The sequence below is a fragment of the Miniopterus schreibersii genome (genome assembly GCF_964146895.1).
Source record: "Miniopterus schreibersii genome assembly, chromosome: 4".
Classification (NCBI taxonomy): Eukaryota; Metazoa; Chordata; class Mammalia; order Chiroptera; family Miniopteridae; genus Miniopterus; species Miniopterus schreibersii.
In genome coordinates this window covers 64785268-64792511 of record NC_138105.1, presented here as the reverse complement: position 1 = coordinate 64792511, position 7244 = coordinate 64785268, and the positions used below count along the sequence as shown (strand labels likewise).

At 49.6% G+C, this 7244-nt stretch overlaps 1 pseudogene across 1 annotated transcript; it reads right to left on the bottom strand.

Moving 5' to 3' along the window:
- Window positions 1–4435: 4435 nt before the first annotated feature.
- Window positions 4436–4877, bottom strand: LOC308555957 (small ribosomal subunit protein eS25 pseudogene; annotated as a pseudogene). Its single transcript has one exon. The product of its transcript is annotated as a small ribosomal subunit protein eS25 pseudogene (transcript).
- Between the last annotated feature and the right edge of the window lie 2367 nt (window positions 4878–7244).

Here is a 7244-nt window from a genome sequence, read left to right as displayed (position 1 = left end):
AGCTGCCCGCCGGGCGACCGAAGGCGCACTGCTGCTGGAGCGCGCGCGAGCTGGAAGGAGCCGGGCTGCGTTCTCCCTTTGGGGGCAATTCTCCTGCCTCCCGCCCGGGCTCACCCCGCCGTTGCCATGGCAAGGCGTGGCTGGCCACCCCGCCGCGCTTCTGTGACGTCACGGTCTCGCCACCTGATGTCACGGCCGGGCGGTGCCGGGGGTGTGGTCAGCGCAGGTACCCGCTGACTTCCGGGGCAGGCGGCTGGAGACGGGCTGGGTGGTGCCAGCAAGGGTAAGGGACTTTAGGACATTAAGCAAGCGGCGTGGCCTCACTTCCCAGTGTCCTAATAAGTGGTGACGTCAGCGAGGAGCAAAGGAGGGCTCAACACGGACTGTGTCCGCCGTGGGTCACCCGAGGCAACTGGCTCCGGGGTGCTACTGGGCCGCCCTGCCGTGCACAGACCCTGCACGCAGCTGGCACTCAGTAATGCCCACCGCCCGGACGAGAGGAGGCCTGGGGAGGGGGTGACTGGCCAGGTACTTGTGGTAAGGCCCTGTTCCACCCTGGAGAAACAATGCCTGCCCACCCGCAGGCCCCGCGTGCCTCCTGGGGGCATTTTAACGTTGGAGGAGACGCATCCATTCAAATATTAAATTCCTGCCATCAGCTCTGAGAATAGAATGGTGAGCTGGACTCTTGGCATTTTTTGCTAAGGAGACCTCAGTCCTGGGGGGAAGTGGAGACAGGACAATACATAAACGGACACAATAGTTTTAGAGGATGTTATAAGGTGGCGTGGGGCAGTGATTGAGAGCTGCACCCTAAAGACTAAAGCTAGTTGTGATCAGATGGGAGAAAGATTCCCAGTAGCCAGATGGAGTACAAAGAAAAAGTGAGGGAGGAGAATTAAACTGGAATGGGATGGTAGAATGGCAGTGGTTTGGAGCCAAGCCAGGCCCTTGCAGAGGCAGACTTTAAGGCTTTGCCCCAATCCTCCTACAGTCACCACCTCTGGGAAGCCCAAACCATCTCTCTCATTGTCCTTTCTCCCTGCATCCTGACACTCTCCAATCTGAGCCTTACCATAAAGGAGTGTGTGTGTTTAAAGTCAACCTCCTTTGCAGGCTTGATCCCTGCCCCAGTGGGGGTGCATATGGGAGGCAACCAATAGATGTGTCTCTCACATTGATGTTTTCTTCTCTCTCTCTCCCTTCCACTCTCTGAAAAATAATGGAAAAAATATCCTTGGATGAGGATAAAAATAAAATAAAATGTAATAAAATAAAGTCAACCTCCTCGCCCTGGCTGGTGTGTGGCTTGGTAGTGGGAGCATTGTCTTGTGCACTGAGGAGTCATGGGTTACATTCCTGGTCAGGACCCGTGCCCGAGTTGTGGGTTTAATCCCCAGTTGGGACACATGCGTGAGGTAACTGATCGATGTCTTTCTCTCTTCCTTCCTCTCTCTCGAATCGGTGAAAAGTGTATCCTCTTGTGAGGATTTAAATAAATAAACAAAATAAAATCAGCCTCCTGCTCCAGCCTTGCCAGTACAAAGACTGTGACTGCTTTGCTCACTGCTGTGCCTGTACCTACACTAGGTACTCTGTGTATGGTAAATGAAGGAAGAAACTCCATGGTCCTCCCAGATTCTGGAGAACTTGGGGCTTTATTTCCTCAGACTTCCCTGTTCTTTCTCTTCTTTCCCACTCTTGACATTTCGGGAAATCTGCTTTCAGGTGCTCAACTACCCCCGGAGGGGCAGGTGGCACCATGGCCTCTCCAGAGGTATTTTAGCCTTAAACCCAAGCTCCAGCCTTGCCCCCTGTAAAGCAGGGTGGTTTGTGCAGCTGAAGGAATTCAGAAAGTAAGGCAAGTTAGGGATTTTGCCAGCTAGAGGCTGTGTGACTATGGGTAGGTCAGTGACCCTCTGATCCTCTGCATCTTCATCTGTACGTTAGGACTGAGTGCTCCATTGGGTATAGGATTCCATGAATTAATGAATAAAGAACTGCCAGCATAGGGCCTTAAGGAACATATTTCTCTCTAATCACTTGGGATCTTTGAAAAAGCAAACCGCCTTCCAACTTCCTTATTTTTAACCTACTTCAAATGTGATCCACATGTTCCTGTGTCCTTTGGCTTTGATCAAAGGGACACTTTGGGGAAGCTGGGGTGAGAAACAGTCCCTTTAGGGTTCTTGATAAAATAATAACATTGTACAGAGGATGAGCTGATCTCATCACCCCCTAGAAAGTCAAATAATGTCCTGGCCAGTAAATCCCAACTGCTGTCGATTTTGCAGAGGAGCTGGCAGAAGTGCCCCCTTCTGTCTTTTTACCCTTACAAGAGGTAGGTTTATCTGTGTCCCCCTCCTTGGAGAGACCCCAGGACAGGCTCAAGTCTATCCTGGTGTCCAGCACCAGCCAAGGAACAGCAAGTGCCTGGTTCATTTTTGTTGAATTGAATTAGTGTCCCCTGCAGCCAGGGCTCTCCCCACATGGTGCAGAGACTCATTTTGATGTTTGCATTCCCATTTTCAAGATGTGAAAACAGGTTTAGAGGAGCAAAGGAACTTGTCCACTGATTCCCAGCTTTGAAACTCCAATGCTGCTCCCTTCCACCAGTGGATAATGCCAGCTCCCACTGGTCTGAGGGGGCACCTGGGAACCCCCCACCCAGTCCCAGTGCCTGCAGCCAAAGAGGGCATTCAACCAAAGGTGGGGCATGGCACCATATGCACTTGACTTATTTGGAAAAGTCAGAGTTCTCTTTGGAAGTTGTGAGCAATGCCTGGGAAATGGGCTAGAAGACACATGGGAGAGGCAATGAGGGGCAACCTTGAAGAAACTGAGGTCTGGAGAGTGCAGAAGCCCCTGGGATGAACTGTCCATCTCCAGGGTCTCCCCATCCTCTGAGAACAGCCCCCAGCAACCTGGTGTACCATGTGACTGCCCAGCCATCTTTGGCCCAGAGTAAGCCAATCCAATGCTCTGGGATTGCTGAGTGGGAGGAGGCAACTGACTTGTGAAGTATGACCAGATAGTGGCCTTTTGCCACAGCTGGCTTCTTGGGCATCTGCTTACTCTATTGTCATACAGTGTAGGGTAACCAGGCCTGGGCCTCCTGGGACTGTCAGTGCTAAAACCCAAAAGTCTTGGCAAACCAGGATGGCTTAGTCACCTGAATGTGGGGCATGTAGTGTCCTACTTGTAACCAAGAGCCATGAGGAAGAGCTGCTTCACTCCACTCCCAGGGGGCCAAGGCCTGGACAAGGCAGAGGGTTGAATAATGTCCCCCTAAAAGTTCATGTCCACCAAGAACCTCAGAATGTGACCATATTTGGAAATTACGGTCTTTGCAGATGTAATTAGTTAAGATGATGTCATGCTGGATTAGTGTGAGCCCTGAATCCAGTAATTGGTGTCCTTATAAAAAGAAAAGAAACACATAATTAGAGACGGAGAAGATGGCCATGTGAAAACAGAGGCAGAAACTGGTGAAGCGGCCATAACACCTTGATCTCAGACATTGAAGTTCCAGAATGTGAGATGATAAATTGTTTTGAGCCACCTGGATTTGGCCACTGTTATGGGTTGCATTGTGTCCCCCCAAAAGACATGTTGAAACCCTGATTCCCCTGCACTTGTGAATGGGAAATTTGGAAATAGGGTCTTTACAGATGTCATTGAGTTAAAATGAGGTCACACTGGAGTAGGGGTCGCCCTAATGTAATAACTGGTATCCTTATGTGAAGAGGGAAATTTGGACACAGATGATCAGGGAGACAGCCATGTGATGACACAAAAATTGGAATGATGCATCTACAAGCCACGGATGATGAAGGATTGCCAGAGCCACCAGAAGCTGGGAGAGCAGCCTGGAACATTTTCCCTCATGGCCTCAGAAGGACCCAGCCCTGCCAAAACCTTGATCTCGGGCTTTTGGACTCCAGAAGTAGGAGAAAATTAATTTCTGCTGTTTTAAGCCACCCTATTTGTGGTCATTTGTTACAGCTGCCCCAGGAAACTAAGAGAGCATCAAGTAGTCCTGTTTGAGGTTTGGAAAGTAGAGCGTGTAATGGAAAGAGCCAGCTCCCAGCAGCTCCACCAGGCGTGACCAAGGGTCCTCCCCACTGGCCACATAGCATGCTCTAGATCCACAGAATGGGGGGCTGAAAGGACAGAAATGTATTCTTTCGCAGTTCTGGAGGCCAGAAGTCTGAGATCAGGGTGTCAGTAGGCCTTGCTCCCTCTGAAGATGCCAGGGGAGGATCTGTTCCAGGCCTTTCTCTGAGCTTCTGTTGCTTCCTTGGCATGTGGCAGCATTTTCCAATGTTCCCTGGCATTCTCCCTGTGTGCATATCTGTGTCTACAGCTCCTCTTTTATAAGGACACAAGCCATACTGCATTAGGTCTACCCTATTCCAGTATCATTTTCTTTTTTTTTGATTTAATGAAGTTTTATTTTTCAAAATGTACAGCTGGTGGGACCTTTTGTTCACACATCTTCTCCAACAGCTGGGGCATCCCCACCTTTGGTGTTTCTGGTGTAAATTACTTGAGCTCTGTGCTTTGAAACTAGTTTAATTAAAGTCCTTTACTGAGGAGCTCCTGAAGGGCTGCCCTGGCCAAGGAGCCGTGGATCTTCAGTCTCTCAGAGATAACAGCTGGGGTTATAAGCTTATAGTTGGGAACTTCCTTACAGAGTTTGTCATATGTTGCTTTGTCAAACAAGACTAGGTTATTGAGCTTGTCCCGAACTTTGCCTTTGGACCACTTCTTTTTGGCCTTGCCCCCGGATTTGTTCACTGGGTCTTTGTCTTTCTTGGCTGACTTTCCAGCATCTTTCTTCTTTTTGTCATCCTTGCGTGGCATGGCGAGATTCAGAGCACCCCAGTATCATTTCATCTTAATTAATCCCACATGCAATGACCCTGTTTCCAAAGATAGTCCCATTCCCCCCAGCTGGTTTTGCCCAGTGGTTAGAGTGTCAGCCCTCAGACTGAAGGCTCCTGGGTTTGATTCTTGCCAAGGGCACATACCTTGGTTGCAGGCTCAATCCCTGGCCCCGGTTGGGGTGCATGCAGGAGGCAACCAATCAATGTTTCTCTCTCTCTCCCACTCTCTCTGAAAAGACACACACACACACTGATACAGACTGATACACACATGCACACATATACACACACACACATGCTCAGACCAGAACCCACCACTTTCTACCTGAGGGCAAAGTCAAGGTCCCCTATCCTTGGCAGGACAACCTGAGACAGGATCTCAGTGCCTTCCAAAGGGTCCAGAGGGGCTGAGCCCAGACTTCCCATAGCTGTGACCAGTTCATTTACAACCCCTACTGCTCCTGCCCTTCACCCTCCAGATAAACCTCTTTCCCTCAATCTCTGTCTTTGGGCCAAAACGTCATGTTGCAATGGAGTGAATGCAATAGCCAATCGGAGGATCCAGCTGCCTTCCTCTATGAAGTCAAATTAATTGGAGATTTGCAAAATGAAAACTATGCCACTAGTCGTTTTTTTTGTTTGTTTTTTAATATGTTTTTTATTGATTTCAGAGAGGGGAAGGGAAAGATAGAAACATCTACCAGCTGCCTCCTGCATACTCCCTACGGGTGATTGAGCCTGAAACCCAGGCATGTGCCCTGACCGGAAATCGAACGAGTGACCTCCAGGTGCATGGGGTGATGCTCAGCCAACTGAGCCACAACAGCCAGACTACTAGTCTTTTTTTTCAACCGTGGGTTTTAAATGTTAAAATATAATGAACTTATTTTTAAATAACATTAACAAATGTTTTTAAATGTCCTATCTTGAATCCTAACATAATAAATGTTAGTATTTGACTGGGAAAGGCAGGAAGGACCTTCCCCTAGAGCTTTCAGAGGGAGTGTGACACCTTGATTCACGACATCTGGTCTCCAGAATGTGAAAGCATGAATTCTTTGTTAAAGCTGCCCAGTTTGGGCCCTAGCCAGTTTGGCTTAGTGGTTAGAGCATCGGCCCTTGAACTGAAGGGTCTCTGATTCCACTTCAGTCAAGGGCATGTACCTCGGTTACAGGCTCAATCCCTGCCCCCAGTTGAGGTGCCTGTGGGAGGCAACCGATCGATGTGTCTCTCACATCTATGTTTCTCTCTCTCTCCCCCTTCCACTCTCTCTGAAAAAGCAATAGAAAAAATATCCTCGGGTGAGGGTTAAAAAAAAAGCCACCCAGTTTGGGATCCTTTGTTACACTGCCCCAGGCACTAATACAGGCCCCACCATTCACACTGTGGACCTTCCTGCTGCCTTGGCCCCAGGCTCTGGGTCTGGGTTGATGGAAGCATTGAAAATCAAATCACCCCTCCCACACTGGAAATTATCCATCAGGACTGATGCTTTATGTAACTAGTATATGATCCTCCAATCAGATTTAAAAACAAAAAAAGAACAAGAAAAAACCTATATCAATTTTTCCAACTCAGTTGCTGCTCTTAATTTGCACTAACAATTTTGCCAGGCCAAATTTTGCAGCTAAAGCAGGGGTCTCACCCAAGGCAATCCTGCCCCCTAGGGGACACTGGGAGATGTCTGGGACATCTATGGTTGTCATGACTGAGGATGCTCCTTGAGTGGGTAGGGCCAGAGATGCTGCTCCACACCACACAATGCCCAGCTGGGTCCCACAGAGAATGACCCAGCCCCAACAGCCAAGGAGGGACCTGAACTAAAAGAAGGCTCACAAGGCCCTGGCTGGCATGGCTAAGTGGTTAGAGCATTGGCCCGCGTACCAAAGGGTCACAGGTTCCATTCCTGGTCAAGAGCACATACATGGGTTGCAGGCTCTCTCTCTCCCTCCTTCCCTCCCTGCCTTCCCCTCTCTCTAAAAATCAATGGAAAAAATGTCCTTGGGGGAGGATTAACAACAACAAAAAAGAATGCTCACAAGAAGCTGGCAACTAGAAACTAACCACTAGTAGCAAGACCTCCTGGTCCATCAGCCTCCTGCTGCTAGAAGTGACCTATCCCCACTCCTGACCAGAGTTAGCACCTCCCTCTGGATCCTAAGTAGTCTTCTCAGCCCACCCCTCCCCCAGGTATCCCCAAGCCCCCGCATCCTGCCCTCACATGAGGTACTGTTGGGCTATGTGCCCACAGCTCCTGTCCTGTCCCAGGGACACTGTCCCCCACTACCCAGCCCCTCGTCGTAGCCTTGTCAGGGTCTGGGGGTCAGCATTTGCTCCAGCCCTGGGATGCCTTC